Source organism: Salvia miltiorrhiza, chromosome 8, assembly GCF_028751815.1.
Source record: "Salvia miltiorrhiza cultivar Shanhuang (shh) chromosome 8, IMPLAD_Smil_shh, whole genome shotgun sequence".
Taxonomy (NCBI): Eukaryota; Viridiplantae; Streptophyta; class Magnoliopsida; order Lamiales; family Lamiaceae; genus Salvia; species Salvia miltiorrhiza.
This window is the reverse complement of record NC_080394.1, coordinates 44,620,998-44,646,422: the sequence shown is the minus strand read 5'-3', so window position 1 is coordinate 44,646,422 and position 25,425 is coordinate 44,620,998. Positions and strand designations below refer to the sequence as shown.

Sequence of the window (25,425 nt, the reverse complement as noted above, 5' to 3'; positions counted from 1 at the left end):
ATCTTTGATCGTAGTTTCTCAAACTTCTCGTCCTCTCTTTGTGCGGTGACTATCCTCGATCGTAGGTCGGGGGTAATACTTAGCATAGCAATCATGCTTTCTGCCGTCTGGGGTGGCATTACTACCTCTAATTTCATCTTCTCGAACTCTTTGATCAAGCTCCTCTCTTGAGTAAGGAGAAATCCTAACTCCACTTGATTCTTCCTGCTCAACACGTCGGCGACGATATTGGCTTTTCCCGGGTGGTAATTGATTCCACAATCGTAATCTTTACCAACTCCAGCCATCTTCTTTGTCGCATGTTCAGATCCTTTTGCTCAAAGAAATATTTGAGACTCTTGTGATCTGTGTAAATCTCACACCTAACTCCATAGAGGTGGTGTCTCCAAATCTTCAAAGCGTGTACTACTGCTGCAAGCTCTAGATCATGCGTCGGGTAATTCATCTCATGCGGTCTTAGTTGTCGTGAAGCATAGGCTATCACTTTTCCTTCTTGCATAAGCACGCATCCTAAACCACTCTTCAACGCGTCCGTGTAAACGGCATACTCCTTATCTGCCTTGGGTACGGCTAACACTGGGGCAGTAGTAAGTCTCTTTTTCAGCTCCTGAAAACTTCGTTCACAATCATCCGTCCACTCGAACTTAACTTCCTTCTTTAGCAGATGTGTCAAAGGCTTGGCAATTTTTGAAAAGCCCTCAATGAATCGTCGATAATAACCTGCCAATCCTAGGAAACTTCGGATCTCATGTGGCGTAGTCGGCGATCTCCATTCTTGTACTGCTTGTACTTTCGCCGGATCTACCTCAATCCCTCTCGCCGAAACGATATGGTCGAGAAAATTGACTTCTTCGAGCCAAAACTCGCATTTGCTGAACTTAGCATAAAGCTTTTCAGCTCGCAGTCTCTCCAAGACAATCTTCAGATGCTCCTCATGCTCTTGTTTACTCCTCGAGTAAATCAGGATATCGTCTATGAACACTAACACGAACTTATCCAAGTATTCGTGAAAGACTCTGTTCATAAGATCCATAAATACTGCGGGGGCATTCGTCAATCCGAAAGGCATAACTGTGAACTCATAATGTCCATATCTCGTGCGAAAAGCCATCTTCGGAATATCTTCTGCTCGTACCTTCAATTGATGATATCCCGTTCTCAAATCGATTTTTGAAAACGTGCATGCTCCTTGAAGTTGGTCGAATAAATCGTCGATCCGGGGCAACGGATATTTATTCTTCAACGTCACTTTGTTTAGCTCTCGGTAGTCGATGCACAACCTCAAGCTGCCGTCTTTCTTCTTGACGAAAAGGACCGGCGCTCCCCACGGGGAAACACTAGGTCGAATGAAACCCATGTCTAGGAGTTCTTGGAGTTGCAGCTTCAATTCTTGCAACTCTGCAGGGGCCATCCTGTATGGTGCTTTTGACATCGGTGCGATTCCAGGTTCGAGATCTATCGTAAACTCGAGCTGTCGATCAGGTGGTAAACCTGGCAAAGTTTCAGGGAAAACATCTTTGTATTCCCGCACTATTGGCACGTCATCAATATCCGTTTGGGATTCTTCCTTCTGGTTCAAATACACGACATACGCAGTCGTGTCCTTCTTTTGCAAAAGCTTTTTGGCTCGCAAAGAGGAGATAATCGGCGTCTTCTTCCATTTTCCTTCAATGCCAATGAAGGCAGTAGGCTCTTGGCCAGGTGGCTGGAATGATATTTGTCTCTCCTTGCATTGTATCTTTGCATGATTTTCTTCCAACCAGTCCATTCCTAAGATTATATCTAAGTGCCACATAGGCATCACCCTCAGATTCTTGGCCTCGAGCTTCAATGTTCCTAACTCAAATTCTACGTTAGGACAAACGTGTGATACCGTAGTAGTTCTGCCTATGGGTGTAAACACTTTCAGGCATTGTGGAGCAGACTCTACTTTCAGTTCTAAAGTATCTACACACGTGTGAGAGATAAAAGAATGCGACGCTCCAGTGTCGAACAAAACTACTATGGATACGCCTTTCATCTCGCCTATACCTGTCAAATTTCCCCGATTCTGGTCTTGAGCTTTCCGATTGATCGCGAACATTCTTTGATGATGTTGCTGTTGATTCGCCTATGGCCCAGCTGGTTGTCTTCCCGGCTGCTGTTGTCGGTGCATTGGCTGCTGGCGTAATGGCTGTGGTAGCGGTAGGACTCCTTCCATGGCCTTGAGCTGCGGCTGGAACGGTCTCAGTCTTCCACCGGTTCCACTTTGCTGTCGGTTCGGGCATTGGTTGGAGTAATGCCCGGTTCTTCCACAGGTGAAACAGTTATTTGTTCCCATTCTGCACTCCCCCAAATGAAACTTATTGCATTTTGGGCAGGGAGGTATTCCTCTTGGTCCCTGTGCTGCTGCCGCTGGGGCTGCATAAGATCGTTTATCCTTGCCTTGAGAAAAAGGTGGCGCATTCTGACCTTGCCACGACTTCTCGGGACCTTGGTTTCTCTCATCCCACTTCCTTTTTCCTTTCGGACCTTGTCCATAAAAGGATTGACTCCCCGATTGAACATTTGGGTTTGATTGGGGAGCAGAGGGTTGACTCGTCTTCTCTGGCTGCATTGCCAGCTCCATGTCTAGTGCTCTGTTTAGTGCTTCGGCATACGTGAGTGCGCTCTGACTTGCTAAAACAACCCAAAATTCTTGCTTTAAACCGGCACAAAACAACTCCGACATCTTCTCATCCGTATCCACTCGATATGGTGCATATCGAGCCAAGTCACAGAAACAACGGTCATATTCAGCTACCGTTTTATTTCCTTGCTTCAAACTTGCAAACTCCATTTCTTTCCTTCTGCGATAGCTACGCGGTATATATTTCTCGCAAAGAGCTGTTTTGAATTGCTCCCACGTAAGCTCATCTATTTGCTCTGGGGTCAAAGTCTTCTGTTTGGCCTCCCACCAAAAATCTGCAGACCCCTTCAGCTGGTAAGTCATGCACATAAGGCGCTCAGCGTCGTTGCATCTAAGGAACCTAAAGATCCTTTCCATACTTCTGACCCATTCCTCTGTTTCAACGGGGTCTCCGGCTCCACTGAAAGTAGGTGGGTTCTGTCGGAGGAAGAGCTCTTCTACTCTCCTCTCTTGTTGTGGAGGAGGTGGAGGTGGTGGTGTAGGATCTCTCTGTTCTTCCTCCTCCTCTTCTACTCGATTTCGATTTTGCCTTCTCGGAGGCATGCTATAAGGAAAAGAAAATTCATATCAACCTCGGAACCAAACTCTCAATGCTGCAGTGTAGTGCAGAGAAACGATTTATAACAAAAGTCAGAGGGGCATGGTCCATCAGAGAAAACAGCATATCGGAGCAGAGGAATCCCTGCTCAGAGGAATCACTCATCAGCGGAATCGCTCAACAGCGGGATCGCTCGTCAGCGGGATCGCTAGTCAGTGCAGCGAAATCAAAAAGCCGGAGGAACGGTCTCGCCAGAGGAATTACTTCTCCAGAGGATTCGTTTCGCCAGCGGACTCGCTTCCGCTCTGGCGCAGAAATCTCAGTGCTCTCATCTCATCTTACTTTTTTCCTCTAACGTAAACTCTCTTTACCTCTACTCTATCGTATTTCTCATCATTTAAAAACTCTCATTTGTTGGTCACTCACTTCTATCATCACTCATCTAGTCAAGCAGCATTATCAACAAATCAGGCAACATCATCATCAAGTAAGCATATATATATAGAAAGATTGCCTCTTTGAGGTCTTTTCACAAAAGTTGGGATCTATGTACATCAAAACAATCCCTAATACTATCATGATGCTCCATCTATACAGGCATCATACGTACTAGGCATCTATAGTTACGCACTATTATGCTATTTCATCTATGTACATCAGTCAAACATCGCAAAAGACATATTAGCTTCTATGCTAAACAGCACAATCATCGCCCACCATCAGCTCCAGGCGCTCCACTCTCTACTTCATCACCTTGCCTGTCCTCTCTCGGCTCAGCCTCTCCATCCTCATATTCATCAATTAAGCGAAAAATGCTATCATCATCTGTCTCATCTTCCACATCAGTATCCATCATTGGCCCGTACACAGGTATCTCGGGAACAGGTACCCAAGTCCCCTCGCCATTAGCGGCCGTCTTACGCTGCAGTGGCCGAGTCCGACCGTATCCAACCGTCATCGCAGGAGTTTCCTCCTCGGATTCGTCCTCATCACTATCAAGTCGGGCAGGGCGTGATCCTCCCTCCTGGGCATCTCGAGATGGCGAAAACAGAATCGCGTGCATCATCGTCTGAAAAGCCAAGGTGCCCGGCTCAGGCAAAGGAGCAACCCTTGGGTATGGGTTAAAGGGGACAATCTCAATCGGCTCCGTAGAAACAATTGGCTGCTCAGCAACCACAACAGACGGTGCTGTTTCAGAGGGCGGTAATGGCAAAGGTGCCGTCACCGAAGAAAAGTCCCATGATGGGAAATTTGCACTGGGAAATGGCATGAGTGTTAAAGATGAGAATGGATCATGATCCCTCACAGGGGAAAAAGTTTCAAGAGCAATCGTCGCTGAGACAATAGGCTCAGACGTAACAGAAATAGGATCAGCTGGAGGTGGATGAATAGTTGGATAAAGCTCTGTTGGCAGTGGAGGTGCCTCTTCTGCTCCTCCTGACGCTGGTCCATTCAGGTTCCCATAAGGCGGTGAAGGTGGATCGCCAAAGGCAAAATAGCGGTAGCTAATCATTGCAATGAATCCTCGGAAATCGGCGCCCAAGTAGCGTCCATAGTCAGTCCGGAAAATGTAGTGGGGTACTAGGGAAGCTACCCATTCTTGCCACTCCGAAGGGAGCTGCGGAATCAAGTGCGTAATGGCCTCAGCCTCGCCGATGCCGCAAGATGTAGCCTCCATCCAGCGACTATAGTAACACGCAAGGAATTCTCCGAGCGTATCACCCTCTTGAGGCCCAGTAGTCCTGAACCAATTGCGCATCGCCTCGCGATATTGCCTTTGCGTCGCTGTATTCTCTCGACTCTGCATCCTGTAATATTAACATCGTGTTCATCAAAAGTAAACGTAGCACCTGCCTGGTATTCCTCAATCAACAACATACTCGTTCTCTTTTCGTACGGTGGTGCCACGGCTATACTAGCCTCAAAATCTCCCCATAAAAAGGACAAGAGTTGCCTCATGTCATACTCCATCTCTTCAAGCATTTCCATCATTAAGCCAATTCGTTAACTCATTAGTAGATACAAGCTTAAATCTTATCATAGAAGCAGTAAAGAACATCAAAACTTCAAGAACATCAAAACGTCAAAACATCAAGAACATCAAAACATCATAAACATCAAAACTCTTACCTCGGTAAGCAGGAGGAGATGGGGTGTTGGGGTGTTGTTTCCAAGAAAACTCTCAACTAGTCTAAGATTCAAATTTAGACTAGGACTCCTTTTAGGAATAAGTGCTAACAAAGTTCGGCTTAGTCAAGAAACTTACTCAGAGCAGACGACCTGCTCTGATACCACTCTGTCGCAGCCCGCTGCCTAGCCATTGATAGCGTAGACCGGGTATCGATACGACTAAATGAAAGTAGGAAACGAAGGCTGGAAAACTAATCTCGTCTTTGTGCGGAAGCGTAAACATCTCGTAACAATTTTAACATTCTTCTAGATTATAAACATTGGCATTTCTATAAAGGTCAAGCATCGGAATTTTGGGTTAACATAAACAAAAGGTCGTAGTTCAAACATGTACAAGGATTTCAATATATACATACATGCATACAGAGTTACACAACAAAAGGTGATCGAACTATATGTATGGAGACATATAGCCGAGAGTATATTTCTTAACTAAGCCAAGAATGACTTCAAAAACATCATGCTGCCATAGAGGCGGAAAAGCATCAAAAGGTGATCACTCGAAACAACGATCCCTGCCAACACCATGCCATCCTCCGACCATGCTTAACCTGCACATTTAGAAATATATGCAGGGCGTGAGTACATAATACTCAGTGGGCAGGCGCCGAAAGACAAGAAAAGTGCTCTTAGAGCTATATGTTTGAAGCTTGCCATAACATCAGCAATACACAGAAAATTAAGTTAACGTCAAAGAGGCTGTGTATGCAGTTTTCATAATCAAACATCATATAAAAGTGTCTGCAGACAGAAATAATCAACAAGTATGTACCGCATCTACAAATTATCATCATCAAGGTACTGAGAAGTAGGCCTCCTTCTCAAGCACCGTGACCGGCCGACCCGAAGACGGCTCACAGTCACCTCTGTGTACACAACCCCGCTTGTGGCAGGATCCGAATTCGTCTCATCAGTAGAGGGTAACACACAAGTTCATCATTAGAAAAATTGGCAAGTCAAACAGTTCATAAGCATCATTTTAACTCAACATTTGATAAGCTCATAACATCAATAATTCATTTCGGAAAACTCGGTGATTTCATACTCATCATATTCTCAACATACCGCGGTGATTTCATACTCATCATATTCTCAACATACTGCCCACCTGTAGTAACTTGGCGTTTTGCAGGTGGTATCTCAGAGAGATCTTTACTTGCGTCCTCGACTGGTCTCTGTAGTTGTGAGGAATATGTTAGAAACTTCCTCGCAAAAAGCTTAACCTCAACCTCATAACAAAACTTTAATCTTATTCTCAACCTAACTCTTAAAGGCTAGACTAAGGGCAAACAGGCACATAAGCATGCGTACACACTTAAGCACATAACTCACTTAAAAACATATCACAAATAAGAAACATAAGTTGAATCGGAGACCAGAGCAGAGGGATGCTCGGTGGTCAGAGTGGACAAACTCAGTCGAGTAGAGCGGAGTAGCTCGGCAGAACATCAGAGAAATGCTCGCCAGGGCAGAGGAATCAACTCGCCCGGGCAGCGAAAACATGAACTCTCTGGCAGTACAGCGGAGAAATGCCAGAGGAATGGCGAACTCTCTGTCGCCAGAGGACTCAATCGTCAGAGGAGTCGAATATCAGAGGACTCAATCGTCAGAGGAGTCGAATATCAGAGGACTCAATCGTCAGAGGAGTCGAATATCAGAGGACTCAATCGTCAGAGGAGTCGAATATCAGAGGACTCAATCGTCAGAGGAGTCGAATTCGCTGACAGAGCAGCGGGGAAATGAATTCTCTGTGATACCCTGGGAAAACATCTTCCCGGGCAACTTTGGGAAAACGATTTCTCTGGCATGCCAGCGGGAAAACGAATTCTCTGGCATGCCCGAGAAATGACTTCTCAGTTCGAGAACAAAGCTCAAGGCAGAACAGTGCCCTAGAGAGCAACTCGAAAAACTCGTCAACTTTGTCATCCTCAAAAATCATCAAACACTCAAAAACATCAAAACTTAGCATGCATCAACATAACTCACTCAAGAATTCTACAAACTCAGTATCATCAAAAACATTTACTCCTTCATACATCCTTACTCCATACCAAAACATCATACAAGACTTCACTAAACAGATTTTTCCCAAAATCACATATTAAACTCATTTTGTAAAAACTCCATCTCCAGACTCAGTTTTTGCAAAAGCGCATGCTCAAGACTAAATTTTGTAAAACACATGCTAATCACTTCAAAACATCACATAACACACAGAACAACACATATAACACATTTCATCTCGGTTTTAAGAAAATAAGGATTTTTACAGGGCACAAACCCAAGTTTTTCGAAAATGAAGAAAAGAGAAGAAGAGGAAAGTTTCTCATGCTTAATACATCTTAAAACTCTCATAAATCACCACATACTTCTCACACAAGTCTAGACTCCAAAAACAGAACACTTACGCAAAGAGTTTCAAGAAAAAGACGTCTTTTCTCGATTTCTTCCGGTTAGAATTCAACAAATCTTCTTGAAACAAACGTGGAAAGTGTTTAAGGCTAGATTTAGCGGAGTATTTGGTCTCAGTGGTGACTGGTGAAGCTTTGAGCTTAGTCTCCTATGGAGGAGAGAGAGAAAGATCGTGAGAGAGAGAGAAGAAGTTGAAGGGCTGTGACTGATGAGAAATGACGGAGAGAGAGAGACGCTTCGGTTTTAACAATATTCTTATCCCAAAGGATTAGAAGCATTAAATGCGTGAATAGTGAATTGTCTCCCCTTAATCAGCAAGTCTCATCCGGCTAATATCCACATGTGGGAAAAGGGATTATAAAATTGTTTGTGAGTGTAGGGGTGTGCGACGGTAATAAAATCATATAAGCCAAGATTTTGAAAATCATACTGACTCAAATAACATAAGTGCGCACATAACATCTAAATAACATCAAACAAATAACTCACAAAAATATCACATTATAACAAATCATCACTCGCCATAATCTAATGGTCATTCTAGCTTAATCCTCTCTATAGAAATTCTCAATTACTACCTCAACTCTTATCCCTCGTTCTTCGTCTCAACTCAAAAACAAACATCTCCATCTCAATCTAACATCATTCTCAATTATCATAACATCTCTATCTTACTCATATCACCATCCATCGATAACTTCCTCACGACTATAGTCCGTTAGTCTTTAACTCTCGATAGTATTTCGATACCATTGTAAGGTAACTAAATACGGGGTGTTACATGTGTTTTGTGGCTTGGGTAGTATTTCAGCATGAATTTTTCACAAGCATCCCCCCACGTAGTGATAGAGTTGGGCGGCAGAGAAAGCATCCGCGTCCTTGCCCGGTCTTTAAGTGCATAGGGGAAGCACTTGAGCTTGAGTTGGTCCTCCGTGAGGCTAAGCAGAGGAATCGTTTGCACTTGTGTGCAAAAATCTCGGATGAATTGCAGAGCATCCTCGCTTGGCATCCCATGAAACACCGGCAGTAAACTCGAGTCATTGGGTTTGAGATTGTAGTTTTCTCACAGCAGTGGGAAGCACGATTGCCGACGTGTTGGTATCTCCAATCACCGGCCTGGTGAAGTCTCCCATGTACTCCATGTTTTGAGCCATGACTTCTTTCTCCTCGTGTAAATCCTGCTTAGTGCGAAAATTGGCGGAGCTGGCCTCTTCCTCCTTAGCTTGTTCTGCCGTGGCTGTGGTCTGCTCTGGCTGGTCAGAGCTGGCTGCCTCCCCTACTACGGTCTGCTCTGGAACGTCAAGATCAGAGTCAGAGCTGGAATTGGCAGGGCTTGCAGCGCTGTCCTCTGAATCAGAGTCAGAGTATAATACGTCTGCTCTAGTATGTGTCCGAGTGTTATCCAGCCGGGACGTTAGTTTTCTTTTCAGACTACGGCGTCCCTGCATACATAACACTTAACACACGGGTGAAACGCACCGGGTGGAAAGAAAAGAAAAGTAAAAACAAAAACGTAAAAACTGGAAATTAAATAAAGCAAGTAAAAACGACACAACTAAAACGCCTAAAACTTTCCCCGGCAACGGCGCCAAAATTTAACTCAACCTAGAACACCTCTAGTTTGACTTGCAATAGGACAAGGACATTCTAGTGATGGTAAGTTGACCCAGTGTCATCTCTCAAGGAAAGTCTTTAAGGCTTTTAGTAGTATCGTAGGAAAAAGCAATAAAAGAAAGCAATAAAGAGATCGATTATTAAACTAAAACTTAGAATGAAAAACTTAATTAAAAACCGAACTTAAAATTAACTAGGCGAATTAAACTACTAAATCATAGGCAAGAATTTAAACAACTCAAATTAAACCTAACTTAAGAAATTAAATACTTGTAATTTAAAAACCAACTAATCTAGGCGTGAAACTAAAGTGCATAATTTAAATTGCATAATTAAAAAGAAAGTATGAACATAAACTAAAAATGTAAACATGATTAAACAAAATAAATTGAATTGAAATACGAAATACCGTAAACGTCTTGAACGTGTAATTGTGTCACTCAATCACAATCCAAGAATAAAAACTAAATAAAACTAAATTGAAAACTAACTAGAACAATGAAAACTTGAAACTATGAAAGCACTAAGAAAGCAAGTAAATCCTAAGCTTCGGATGCCAACAGATTGCAAAGATGGCGTCTAAAACTAGGGCAAGGGATTATATTTTACAATGAAAAGTATGGCCCTATTTATAGACTTCAAATCCCTATGGATCACTGTGACAACCCGCTCTTTTAAGAGTATTTAATTCCAGTACTGCGTGTTTATTTATCTATCTGCCAGTAAATGAAGCACCTTATGTTTTCAACTATGTTTCTGGATTTCGTATTTTGGAAACAGAGTCACTACACTAGCAGTATGCATTTATTTATCTTCGCGTGTTTAAGACCGCGACGAGAATCTTTGAGTCGATGAATTATTAGTACTCAGTTATAACCAACTTAGCAAAGTTGTGTTATTTATCAAGATGGAGTTTATTTCATGTTGTTACTTAAGTCGTGAATTATTTCCGACTTTGAAGCTAATTAAATCTACGGATTTAATTTGAGTATTAGGATGACGAACGAATTAAATCTACGGATTTAATTTAGCAAGTATCGATTTTTAACAGAAACGCGAAACCAGTATTTCTAATACAGAGAAACCAACACTGAAGGATTTGACTTAGATCTTTTTCTTTAGACCACATCACACGCCCACCCTACACCTCTCTACGTCTGCCACCAGCCAACACCATGATTGAAGAAAATAAGGAAAAAGGGAGAAAAGAAAAGGTGGATAAGGTGCTGCAACAACAGCCATTGGCTGGGCAGCCGAAAGGCCTCCCACGCAAGCTGCAGCAACAACTCTCCTCCCATTGGCTGGGCAGCCGAAAGGCCTCCCACGCAAGCTGCAGCAACAGCTCTCCTCCCATTGGCTGGGCAGCCGAAAGGCCTCCCACGCAAGCTGCAGCAACAGCTCTCCTCCCATTGGCTGGGCAGCCGAAAGGCCTCCCATCGCCTCACCTGCTGCACCCCATCCCACGCCATGCAGAACCACGACCAATGCCCTTCCTTCGGCACTCAAGTGCACACCAGCCGAGCTCCTAGTATAAATTCACTCTTCAACCCTTGAGCCACACCTTCTCCTTTCAACAATTAGAATTTGTAGCAGCAATAGCAAGAAGTTTCATCTCTCTCGACGCCTTGCACGAAGGGGAGTAGAGCGAGATTCTTGCTGCCGACTTGAACAAGGTAAAAACTCGGCTTATTTTTCCACCCTTCGCCATGTTTCTTTCCACCTGTTTCGACCTAAGAACAGCAGCCATTTCACTTTCAGTTTGCATCACGACGCTCGAAAAAAGCGAGAGAGAAACCATCGTTCTTTACCAAACCAAAGCACGCGAGATATCAAGGTAACCTTCGACCTCTGTTGCTACTCCAATCGGCATAAATCACACTCTCAAAAATCATGTTTTATGGGCTGTAAACGAATGAACAAAAAGCATGATAAGTCACGTTTTAGGGAACCTACGACTTGAAACCTTGATGAACGACGAGAACCTTAGCTTTAAACGTGGACGAACGTGGATAATCACAGCATGCTCACATACGTAGAGATTAAGGTCTGATTACGAGTGAGAATCGAGGCGAGATAAGGACGGAGAATTTTGGTTTTGGAAACTGGAATCCCCGTCGCTCTCCCCAGTCCAGCGGGGACTAGGCTAGCGGGGCCGAATCGCCTCGCCAGAGGAATCACCTCGCCAGAGGAATGGCCAGAGGAATCACCTCGCCAGAGGAATGGCCATAGGAATCTCTTCGCCAGAGGAATCACCTCGCCAGAAGAATGGCCAGAGGAATCACCTCGCCAGAGGAATGGCCAGAGGAATCACCTCGCCAGAGGAATCACTTCGCCACAGAGCTATCTCAGCCAGAGCTGACCTCTAGAGCAGAAAGCGAAGAAGCAGAGCAGAGAGCGAGAGAGAGAAAAAGAGAGAGAGAAGAGAACTCAGGGTGTTTAAATCTTTATTATTTTTCTTTCCCTTGCTTACACGAAGGGAGATTATAATGTTTTACTGACAGTTTAGAACACCCTAATGAGAACGAATCAATGTAATTAATTACTTGACTTCATGGGACGGAGCCTAGTTGGGTTAATTGTTTAATAAAAAGGAATATGAGTCATGCATAGTTAAATTACGCCTTTTCCTCGGGCCAATATCTTATTTTATATTCTCGTAATAAAGGTCAAGCGCGAGAGTGAGAGCTACTCAAGGAATCACAGCGCCTTACCAAATCTTTGCTATCAGGTGGGCATCTCTTATGCGTAAAATAAAAATGCTATGGAAGAACTATGTAACTATCATGCTTTAAAATACAAATTAGATTTTCCAATGAGTTACGCTTTATTATGCTTAAATGAGTTAAACTTTATTATCTACGCTTGTCACGCTTTAATAATTTACACTATGCTATTTCTGCTTAATCACGGCTTAAATTTTTATAATTTATTATTTATATTTTGTTACGCTTTTAAGTGATTTACGCTTAAGTGAGCTACGCTTTGTTACGCGCCTACGTGGTTCACGCTTTGTTACGCTTTAATGCTTTACGCTTAGTATTTAACGCCTATGTGAGTTACACTTTGATGCTTTATACTTATTATCTAATGCTTATTTGATGCTAACAAGATCGATTCCTGAGCGGATAGCTATCCTGTCAGGACTTATATACACAATGCGACTGTGAGTCAATGAGAGGGTTGGCCGGTCAAACGTCCGTTGAGGGAGGCCTCCCTCAACGGTACGATGCTAGCGTCTGTTGGGGGAGGCCTCCCTCAACAGTACGATGCCGTGTCCGCTGAGAGAGGCCTCTCTCACGGCGCGATGCCTGTGTTCGTTGAGGAAGACCCTCCTCACGACACGATGCTTATTAATATGACTTTCGATGATGAAGAATGCACTCACGCTATTTTATGGTTTTGGAAATGTTTAGTCAACAAAGGATTTGAAAGAAGGCTCATGTCTCTTATATGATGTTGTGGTTCGTTAATAAAATGTTAAGCTTATATTATAGTTTTGGCAATTGCCCACTAAGTACTTTTGTACTTAGCCCTGCATATGTTATGAGTGTGCAGGTTGAGCTGTGATGGACGATGAAGTGTTGTTGAATGGAGCTTTTGTCGAACTTAAATTAGGCTCAGAAAGGATATATGTCTGCATACATGTATCTCAGTTATGTCTTCCGCTGCAAACACTGATTATGTTTTTAGACAAGTCTCTAACTATGCCAATTACTCTTCAAGAAATATCTAACGCTTACTCGGGTTCATCGAGTATCCTTTTTAATTATATGCATCAGTCTTTCAGTGTCTTAAATTTTATTTCAAGAATTAATGCTAGATATCAATGTCTATAACCGAGTTATGAATGAGTCAAATGTGCCATTTCTAACCCCGCTTCTTAAATCCCTTCCCTAGTCACGATTTCCCGGATTAGCTATCTTTAGTTAAGGCCGGTCGTGACAGAATGGTATCAGAGCAGCTCGTTTGCTCTGAGCCTAAGAGTTTATTTAAGCGAAACTTAGAATGGATCACTAAAGTGTTTAAAGTTCAATCGACAAAGCTCAGCACTTCATCGCGTCACACTCAACGAAGCAGAACGGTAAGCTCTTCCAAGTTGTGAGTTAATGTCTACGAAAAGTGAGAATTATCATAATAACAAAGTGTGTAACTGTCAATAGCTATGTTATGTTGTTATTGAATGAAATGATTTACGCAAGCACGATTAAGTATGCCTATGGAATGAATCCCTACGAACATAGAGCTATTAAGATATGAGATCACCACTACGACAGAACATAGAAGCAAACATAGAAGAAATTCGACTTTATCTTTTGGCGGCTATAGTGGAAACAACAAGATAAGTGATATGTATAGAATAATTTTTAAGCTCATGATTTTATAGCTGCTATAAATCTCCATGACTTATGCCTAAGTACCCAATTTAGATGATGTGATATCATATGCTTAAGAATTGTTATGACTCATGGATTTGAGATGCTAAGGACCCTTAAATCTTACTACACCAATGTTGTCATTGGAGTCATGACTTGTTTACAAGTTATAATAAGTTGACCTTTACAAGAATTCTTTTGAGGATTGTATTAGATTATGCTAGAGTGTGTTAATTAGCAAATCTTTGCTATCAGAATGCCTCCTAAGAGAGGACGCCCTGAGAGAAACAATAACAATCGCAGAAACCATAACGCTGTACCAGAAGAACCACAAGATGCTCACGGACATAACCCACCCCCTCCGCCCCCAACTAGGAGAGTCGAAGAACTCTTTTTAAGGCAAAACCCACCTACGTTTGACGGAACGAGTGAATCGGCTGAAGCTGAGATTTGGGTGCGTGCAATGGAACGCATCTTCAACTTTCTGCGTTGTACTGATGAGGAGCGCCTATCTTGTGTCTCATTCCAACTAACAGGATCAGCTGACTTCTGGTGGGAAGCACGATGAAAAATTCTGACACCTGAACAATGGGCAATTTATACTTGGGAAGATTTTAAGACGGGATTATATGATAAATATATTCCGAAAAGCTATAGGAAGAAGAAAGAAGCTGAGTTCTACGAGCTGAAGCAAGGAAAGAAATCTGTGATTGAATACGACAAGGAATTCTGCAACCTGTCTAGGTTTGCTCCGCAACAAGTGGACACAGATGAGAAGATGGCAGAAAAATTTTGTGCCGGTCTGCGGTACGAGATTAGGATGGCTCTAGCAAGCCACGGAGGACTCTCATACGCGGAATCTCTGAACAGGGCACTTGACATTGAAGCTGCAATGCCCTCGGATAAGTCAGCTCAACCACTGATCTTGACGCCAAATAACCCACCAGCACCCTCACATACTCTCAAAGGGAAGCGCAAATGGGACAACGACGAAGACAATATCAGTCAAGCCAACAAGAAAGTGTGGCAAGAAAATGAACATGCCGAACAGTTTAATCAACAAAGGCATGAGGCACAAACTAACCTCGACCCAACTAGGGGTAACCAAGGTCAGCAACGGATTTCACCTTGCCCCAATTGCGGTAAGATGCATAGGGGTATCTATCGGGCTGGAACTAACGGGTGTTACAATTGTGGCCAAAAGGGTCACTACTCCACATAGTGTCCCAACAGACAACAGGGTCAACAACTAAGCCCACCCACAACCATCCCTTACAAGCAATACGCGGACACCTTCAAACTCAGCCTAATGATTGAAAACATCCTATTTATCCCGAGAAACCAGAAGCCATTTGTGATCAAGAAGTGTAGAAGCCAAGGAACGAAATGACTAGCCTAAGAACCTTAGAGTATGCAAATTTCGGGATGAAATTTTTGTTAAGAGGGGTAGTATGTGACAACCCGCTCTTTTAGAAGTATTTAATTCCAGTACTGTGTGTTTATTTATCTATCTGCCAGTAAATGAAGCACCTTATGTTTTCAACTATGTTTCTGAATTTCCTATTTTGGAAACATAGTCACTACACTAGCAGTATGCATTTATTTATCTTCGCGTGTTTAAGACCGCGACGAGAATCTTTGAGTCGATGAATTATTAGTACTCAGTTATAACCAACTTAGCAAAGTTGTGTTATTTATCAAGATGGAGTTTATTTCATGTTGTTACTTAAGTCGTGAATTATTTCCGTCTTTGAAGCTAATTAAATCTACGGATTTAATTTGAGTATTAGGATGACGAATGAATTAAATCTACGGATTTAATTTAGCAAGTATCGATTTTTAACAGAAACGCGAAACCAGTATTTCTAATACAGAGAAACCAACACTGAAGGATTTGACTTAGATCTTTTTCTTTAGACCACATCACACGCCCACCCTACACCTCTCTACGTCTGCCACCAGCCAACGCCATGATTGAAGAAAAGAAGGAAAAAAGGAGAAAAGAAAAGGTGGATAAGGTGCTGCAACAACAGCCATTGGCTGGGCAGCCGAAAGGCCTCCCACGCAAGCTGCAGCAACAACTCTCCTCCCATTGGCTGGGCAGCCGAAAGGCCTCCCACGCAAGCTGCAGCAACAGCTCTCCTCCCATTGGCTGGGCAGCCGAAAGGACTCCCACGCAAGCTGGAGCAACAGCTCTCCTCCCATTGGCTGGGCAGCCGAAAGGCCTCCCATCGCCTCACCTGCTGCACCCCATCCCACGCCATGCAGAACCACGACCAATGCCCTTCCTTCGGCACTCAAGTGCACACCAGCCGAGCTCCTAGTAGAAATTCACTCTTCAACCCTTGAGCCACCCCTTCTCCTTTTAACACTTAGAATTTTTAGCAGCAATAGCAAGAAGTTTCATCCCTCTCGACGCCTTGCACGAAGGGGAGTAGAGCGAGATTCTTGCTGCCGACTTGAACAAGGTAAAAACTCAGCTTATTTTTCCACCCTTCGCCATGTTTCTTTCCACCTGTTGCGACCTAAGAACAGCAGCCATTTTACTTTCAGTTTGCACCACGACGCTCAAAAAAAGTGAGAGAGAAACCATCGTTCTTTACCAAACCAAAGCACGCGAGATATCAAGGTAACCTTCGACCTCTGTTGCTACTCCAATCGGCATGAATCACACTCGCAGAAATCATGTTTTATGGGCTGTAAACAAATGAACAAAAAGCATGATAAGTCACGTTTTATGGAACCTACGACTTGAAACCTTGATGAACGACGAGAACCTTAGCTTTAAACGTAGACGAACGTGAATAATCACAACATGCTCACTGATGCGTCTTCGACTTTTGGGCCATTTGGCCCAATTTTTCTCTTTCTTTTGTTTTGTTTGAGTCGTCTTGGGGAGAAAGCAGGTATTCAGGAGGATGAACCTCGGAAAAGGGCATATGCACGAAATATGGTCAGAATGGGCATTACCGGAACAAAACTATCCAAACTTCTAGAAGTGAAACTTACCAGGAAGAGAGCTCGGCGAAGTATCCCTCAGAACCATTCGAGGCGCTGGAATCTCCGAAATGTACCACCTGGTATGAGGCTAACCGAAGGAAGCAGTTGGTAAGGCCATAACAGCAGTCGCAGTCAACACAGATGAGCTATATATGAACCAGGAAGAGAGCTCGACGAAGTACCCCTCAGAACCATTCGAGGCGCGGGAACGTTCGAAGTGTACCACCTGGTATGAGGCCAACCGAAGAAAGAAGCTAGTATGACCATTCCTGTCGCAGCCCGAAATCCCGACACTAGTGATAGTGGGGTACGAGTGTCGATACGACTATTTTTAAAGAATAAAAGATAAGAAGAATAGGTCGAACATCAAGCGGAAGCTCACATCAAAGCATGCTAAGGAAAATATTATCAATTGAACCCAAGGGTAAAATCGTCAACGTCGTTGTAACTTTTTAATTATCAGGAATTTCACGAATAAAAATAAAACAGGTATAGCTTATTTTTCATAAGGAAACATAATATGCAGAGTATCGCAGCAAAAGGCGAACCAGTTACATGTATGGAGACACATAACCGTGAGTATATTACTTGATTCATATTCAAAGTAACTTCACATCAAGACTTTATCGATAAAAAGGAAATACGATAAAGTAAATACGTCATCTAACGATTCCCCACCAGCACCAGACCAATCTCACTCCTCGCTTAGCCTGCACATTTAGAAATACATGCAGGGCGTGAGTATATAATACTCAGTGGGCAAACGCCGAAAAACAAGAAAGGCGCTCTTAGAGCTATAAGTTTGAAACTTGCCACATCTCAGCAATACACAGAAATAAAGTTAGCGTAAATGAATCTGTGCATGCAGTTTTCATAATCAACATCATAAATAAGTAACTGCGCAGTTTAAACATTCATCATGTATGTACCACTTCCACTACTCATCATCAAAGGTACTGAGAAGTAGGCCTCCCTCTCAAGTACCGTGACCGGCCGACCCGAAGACGGCTCACAGTCACCTCTGTGCACAAAATCCCGCTTGTGGCAGGACCGAATTCGTCTCATCAGTAGAGGGTAACACACAAGCTCAACATCAAAAATTGGCAAGTCAAACAGTTCTCAAATATCATTTATCTCAAAACATTTGTTAATCTCATAACATCATTATATCATCAAATCATTTTAGAAAACTCGGATAATATATTTATACTCAAAATATTGCCCACCTGAAGACCTTACTCAAAAACTCCCGTCAAAGTGGAGTTACTTACTTCCTTGCTCTGCTCGTGTCTTCAGGGATCATCGTCATCATCGAAGGTTCATGTCATAAAATGAATCCCGATTAGAAACTCAACGACAAAAACTCATGCCTCAACTCATGCTCTATATTATATTCTATCTCTTAATCAACTCTACATAAACTCTTTACTCATTTCAAAACCTTAAGTCCAAGGATAGGTTTCAAGAAAATCATGGTTCTAAGTCTCGATTTATCACTCATATATGGCTCGTCTAATATCATTCAAACACTTAGGCAACACAATCACATAAGGCACATAAGAAAATACCATCAAACGTCATCAAGACATGTTCTGTTTTTACACAGACTCGACTTCAAACTTTAACACGTTCTGACTCCGACATCCCCTGGACTCCAGACTCATACCAAACGAAAGGTATTTGAGTCTAGTTTCATTTAAAAAAAAGTAGAGTCAGAAACTCCAAGTGGTTTGGGAGATATGGCGTTTTTACCAAGGTCTACCATATTCGGCAGTTTTGAGCAATCGGAAACATTGATTTTTTTAAAATAGTAAACGTTGTCAAAATGAGCTCAAATTTGGTGGATATCTAGCCCATACAGTAAGGTTGATACCATAAAAATTTGGAAAGCTATATCGCACAGGAAGTCACTGAAATGAATGACTTTGTCCCCCGTTCTCTGAAATTCCCGGCAGAAAAGTGCAGATTTGGTTTTGCATTTTATAAAAATAGTAAATCAAGTCCAAATGACTTGAAATTTTACCGGTATGCTCAAGACTCATGTAGGGACATGCTGTAAAATTTTCAAAGCCATTAGACATCGACAACCCGTCGATCACAGTAGGTCAGTAGCCTACGAAAAATCACCAAAAATTCATTCCCAACTCTTAAATGCTCAAATTAACATTTATACAAAGCAACCACATCAAAACTCATTTTAAGCACTTAAAGCACTTAAAAACATTCAAATACATCAAAATACTCATAATACTCAATCTTGACTCTTTTCTTTCATCATCCACTCAAATCTCAAGGAAAACGTTTCTTCAACGTATCAAACAAATTCTCTTTTCAATCTCATGCTCAAAATTTCTCAATCATTCATTATTGACCTCATACATCATGTAACTCATTTTACACATATATTTCCCTTTTTATCATGTAAACTAACTCTAGTGAAAAACTCATATATCATCATAAAATTCTCAACAAAAGCATGACAACTTCACAAAATGATCATAAATCAATTTGACCTCATTTTATCATTCGTTAACCCCACATCATATGAGAACTCAAAAACTCTTTCAAACTAAACTAAGTCCAAATTTTACTTAGCTTACATTAGACTTAATCAAACATATTAAAACACTACTATCATGCTCAATTACACATATCTTAAGTTAGATCACCTAATAGACACATAGACAAGAAGATCCTAATTTTTATTAAACTAAACTCTAAGAAATTTTATAAACTCACATGGATCTTTAATCTCATCATATATCTATCAATTTTTGTCATTTAATCTCACATCAAAACCATCAATTCACAAATAAGGGCATATATATACATATCCCTAATTCTAGTAAACTAACTCACATCAAAACTCCAATTGACATCATATACTCAATTTACTCCATCAATCATCATCATATACACCTCATAAACTCATTTTCATCATCAATTCATCACCTTGATCATCAAGTCAAAAATTCCCAATTTGGGGTAAACTAACTCAACCGAATTTTTACATCACAAAGCATAGCTTTTCAAAACATACACAAATCATTACCAAACATCACATAGATCATTTTTCTCACCTCAATTCAAGGAAAGAAGAAGAAAAATTTTTGAAGGGTAAGATACCCATTTTTTCGAAAATTTGAAGGAAAAAGGGAGGGGGTGATTTCTTGCTCCAATCCTTCAAATAAACTCATATACACACTCATACAAATTATATCTATGAAAATGGAGATCACTTACCCAAGTTTTCACCAATTATCCAAATTTTCTCTCACTATTCTTGAAACCAATCTTCAAGGATTCTCTTGGATTTAAGTTAATAGGATGTGTTTATGGAGGATTTAAGTAGTGATTTATGTGTTTGGCATACTTGGTAGAGCTTCGGAGGTTTCATCAATGGCTAACAATGGAGGAAAGTAGAGAGATGAAGGGGAGAGAGAGATGACCGAAAATGGGGTGGAGAAGAGAGAGGAAACTTTTGCAAGATTGTATTTGATTTGGATGATCTTGTGTATCTTTAAAGAGATTTGTAAATCTTAGGGAATATTTAGTAATTAATGGATGATCTATCTCTCACTCTAATCTCTCTCTAATCTCTACACTCTCCATCTCATACTCTCAATTCTCTACTCTCTCAAATCCATACTTAGCAAAATTTAGGCATATAACATATGGTATGGGTGATTAAATAAAGTGTGTGAAAGGTGATCAAATAAAATCACAAAACTATGGTAATGTCACTCATTAATAAAATACCACATCATAAATATTCATGTGACCAAAATAATAATTATAGCACTCATATTAGTGCACTCACATATATATAATATTCCTCTTCGTAGGAAGAAAAATAATTTTTTTAAAAAAAATATTATGCTCGGAAAAATTTTCATAAACCGGCATCATTCGATTTCTCGATAAAAATAAACCATACTTGCTTTGGAAACTTAAACAAAATTCCAAATGCTAAGGTCTCAATAAAAATCATAATAACTCGGTCATAATGACACACGTCACAAAATCACATAATCACTCAGTCACGTAAATTCACATAACATCACATCACAATAGTCGGCAGGCTCAAATAAGCTAGACGTCTCTCTGACCGACTCTATATATCAAGGTTTCTCACTCTTTCTTCCTCGACTCTATTTCCAACTCAGTATTCCTATTTTTCTTAATAGGACAGTCAATCTCTAACAATTCAGTATCTGGTAACTCTATTCCCGGTAGTTGGAAATAAAATAAAATCTCAACTCGATATCAATCAGCATCTCTATCTCAACTCATTTCTCAAATCTCATCACTCTAATTCCATCATCGGTTTATTCACTCGTATCTCTATTTAAAAGACAATCCGTCTTATCTACTCATAAAAAAAAAAATAGTCTCGTATTTCGACATCTCGGTACTCTTATTAGTGTTAAGACACTATCTCACAACATGAGGAAAAGTACGGGGTGTTACATCCTACCCCCCTTAAAAAAAAATTTCGTCCCGAAATTTGAGTTATTCTTCTTCGGGAAAAAGCTCTGGGTGCTTCTCTTTCATCTTCTCTTCAACTTCCCATGTTGATTCTTCTTGACTATAATATCTCCATTGGATTTTCATCAAAGGAATCGATTCGTCCCTCAATTATTGGATCTTCCAGTCCAGTATAGCATCAGGTCTATCTCATCGTAGCTCAAAACTGGTTCCAGGGACACCTCTTCTTGATAGATGACGTGTTTTGGATTAAACACGAACTTTCTCAATTGAGAAACATGGAAAACGTCATGGACGTTCGCGAAGCTCAGAGGCAACGCTAGTTTATAGGCTACATGGCCTATTTACTCTAATACATATCATAAGGTCCTATATATCTCGGTTTGAGTTCTTGTTAACTCGAAAATAACATGCTCCCCGAGATAGGGAAAAACTCACATAATCATCGTTTCTATCATCAACAGAATCTATTCACAATTACTCAATTGTTGAGTTTTCTTTTCTCGATTTTGCTAATCGATGCCATAATTCATGGCTAAGTGGTCTCACTTCTATTGTGGAAGTCTCTAATAGGTATAATTGTATAAGGTTGTCAAAGTGGCGCCTTCACGTGTTAACACGTTAAACATCCTTCTACGAAAGATGCCCCCTCTCGCTTCTTATTCTCCTATCAAAGCGTCGTTTCAGTCTTGGCATATCTTTATACTACCCACATGAGTGGTGTAAGGGGTGTCATGAGCTTCGCTCATAATCTCGTTCCTCAACTCTTCTTTATCGGGTATACACACTCTCTTTTAAACAAAAAGGCATTATCTGACATCTTTTCATAATTCTCTACTTTTTCGGTTCGAAACTTTATTCGCAATCTATCCATCTTCTCATCCACTCTCTATGCTGTGACTATTCTCGATCGTAAGTCAGGTGTAATGCTCAGTGCAGAAATTATTGTTTCTGTCGTTGGTGGTGGTATCTCTACCTCCTAATTCATCTTCTCGAATTCCTTGATTGGGTTCTCTTCTCGAGTAAGGAGAAATCCTAACTCTCCCTGATTCTTTCTGCTCAAAGCGTCGGTTACAACGTTAGCCTTCCCAGGGTGATAATTTATTTCACAATCGTAGTCTTTCATCAACTCTAGTCATCTTCTTCGTCGTATGTTCAGATCTTTTTGTTCAAAGAAATATTTGAGACTTTTATGATCGGTGTACATCTCACACCGTGCTCTATAGGAATGGCGTCTCCAGATCTTCAAAGCATGCACTACGGTTGCTAATTCTAAATCATGCGTCGGATAACTCATCTCGTGTGATCTCAGTTGTTGCTAAGCATACGCTATAACTCTTCATTCTTGCATCAGTGCACATCTTGGACCATTTCTCGATGCATCAGTATAAACTGCATACTCTTGATCCGCTTCTGGAATAGCTAACACTGGGGCTATAGTGAGCCTCTTTTTCAGCTCTTGAAAACTTCGCTCACATTCGTCCGTCTGACGGACTTGACTTCTTTCTTTAGCAGGTGCGTCAATGGCTTAGCGATTTCTGAAAAGCCCTCAATAAAACGTCGATAATACCCTGCTAATCTCAGAAAACTGTGAATCTCGTGCGGTGTGGTTGGCGATCTCCGCTCCTGTACCGCTTGAACTTTTGCTGGGTCTACTTCAATTCCTCTCGCAGAAACAATATGGCCGAGGAAATTGACTTCTTCAGGCCAGAACTTTTCATTTGCTAACCTCGCTTAAAGCTTTTCAGCTCGAAATTTTTCCAACACGATTCTCAAATGCTCTTCGTGTTCTCGTTTACTCTTCGAGTAAATCAGGATATCGTCTATGAAGACTAAAACGAACTTGTCTAGGTATTCGCGAAAAATGCAGTTCATGTGATTCATGAACACAGTTGGTGCATTCGTCAAACCGAAAGACATATCTTCCAAACATCCTTAAGTTTATAGTAATGCCATACTGCATACGCGATGTCGTCTTCGGAAATATCTTCCGACCGTATTTTCAGCTGATAGTATCCCATCCTCAAGTCAATCTGTAAAAAGGTGCTCGCTCTTCGTAGTTGATCGAATAGATCATCGATCCGGGGTAACGGATATCGATTCTTCAACGTTACTTTATTCAGCTCTCGATAATCGATACACAGCCTCCAGTTTCCATCTTTCTTTTTAACAAAAAGAACTGGTGCTCCCCATGGGGAAACACTGGGTCGAAAGAAAATCATATCTGGATGTTCTTGTAGTTGCAGCTTTAACTCTTGCAACTCAAAGGGGGCCATTCTTTAGGCGCTTTCGACGTCGGTACGGCGCTAGGTTCTAACTCGATCGTAAACTCAAGCTGTCGATCTGGGGAAAACCCGGTAAAGTTTTAGGGAAAACGTTTTTGTAATCTCACACGACTGGCGCGTCATCAACATTTGCCTTGGATTCGTCTCTCTGGTTCAGATATACAACATACGCGGTTGTATCTTTTCTTTGCAAGGGATTTCTTGTTTACAGTGCCGAGATAATCGGCGTCTTCTTCCATTTTCTCTCAATACCAATGAAGGAAATTGGTTCTCGGCCAAATGGCTGAAAATATATTCGTCTCTCCGTGCATTGTTTCTTTGCACGATTTTCTTCTAACCAGTCCATTCCTCACATTTATATCCAAGTACCACATATGCATCAGTCTCAGATTTCTAATCTCGAGCTTAATCGATTCTAACTTAAATTCTAAGTTAGGGCATACGGATGAAACCGTAGTAATTCTGTCTATGGGTACGGCTACTCTTTAGAGGTTGTGGATCAAGCTCTATGTTCAGTGTCGAACAAACATACTATGGGCACATCTTTCAACTCGCCTATATCTAACGAATTTCCTCTATTCTTGTCCGGTGCTTCCTACTCAAGCGCGAACAGTTTCTGGCGATGCGGTTGATACGCCCACGACGATGCAGTCGATTCGCCTGCGGGGTTGGTAGTTGCCTTCCTGATTGACGCGGTCGATAGGCTGGCTGTTGTCGCTGTGGTGGAAATAGCGGTAGATTCCCTCCATTGCTTTGAGTTGCGGTCGAAACTGAATCGGTCGTCTTTCGCTTCCACTTTGCTGACGATTCGGACACTGTTTCGAATAGTGCCCGATCCTTCCGCAGGTATAATTGCTTATTCTTTCTCATCTTGCGTTATCTCCGACGTAATTTATTGCTCTTCGACAAAGCGATAACCCTCGCGGTCCTTGAAAAACTGCTGCTGGGGCAGCTGGGCCAATTAAAAGCCGTTCGTCTCGGTTCTGATATTGTGGTGGCGCATCATGACTCTGCCACGGCTTCTTGGGGTATTGACTTTGGTCGTCCCATTTTCTCTTTTCTTCTTGCCCGCATCCAGGAAAGGATGGATTGCACGTCTGAGTGCTCTAACTCGTTTGGGTGCTGAAGCTCAAATCACGTTCTCTGGCTGCATTGCCAGTTCTATATCAAATGCTCTATTTAATGCTTCAGTACGCATAACCGCATTCTGACTCGTTAAATCGTCTCGTACCTCTTGTCTCAAACCTGATCGAAACAAAACTGACATTTTCTCATTCATCTCTTCTCGATATGTGGCATACCGAACCAAGTCGTGAAACTGACGTTCGTATTCAGCTACGGTTTTATTGCCTTATCTCATATCGTCAACTCTATTTCTTTCTTCGATCGGTTTTCTCTTTCTCGGTAAAAATCTAAGGGAACATATATCAACCTTAGAACTAATTCTCATAACTCACGAATCATAAGACTCTTACTCAACATCATACTATTTTCTCAATTCTCATAACTCATCATCAAAGACATATTTCATGTCTATCAATGCAACATCAGCTCAAAACTCTACTCAAGCATAGAGACTCTCTGGTCATCGTCATATAGACATATAAGAAAATTTTCTCTTTCGAGAACTCTTACTAATTGCGGGGCGTAACGAAAATAAAACATCCTCTAATACTACGACGATGCTACATCTATACTAGTTGTCATCTCAGTCTACTATCGTGGAAAACATTATCTGCTCTAATCTGTCATCTCGATCCCCTTGAATCTGCTATTGCCTATTCTGGCTTAGCATCACTTCTTCTCGTCCTCGAATTTGTTAGCTTGTTGCATACTTGGCTAATATAATAAAATCCA

At 41.6% G+C, this 25,425-nt stretch overlaps 1 long non-coding RNA gene across 1 annotated transcript; it reads right to left on the bottom strand.

Moving 5' to 3' along the window:
* Positions 1 to 17,278: 17,278 nt before the first annotated feature.
* On the bottom strand, positions 17,279 to 20,262 carry LOC130996801 (uncharacterized). The gene is made up of 3 exons (XR_009092813.1): positions 20,039 to 20,262; positions 18,022 to 18,085; positions 17,279 to 17,505 (listed from the first exon to the last, which is right to left on the bottom strand). It is a non-coding gene; the product is annotated as an uncharacterized LOC130996801 (long non-coding RNA).
* Positions 20,263 to 25,425: the final 5,163 nt, after the last annotated feature.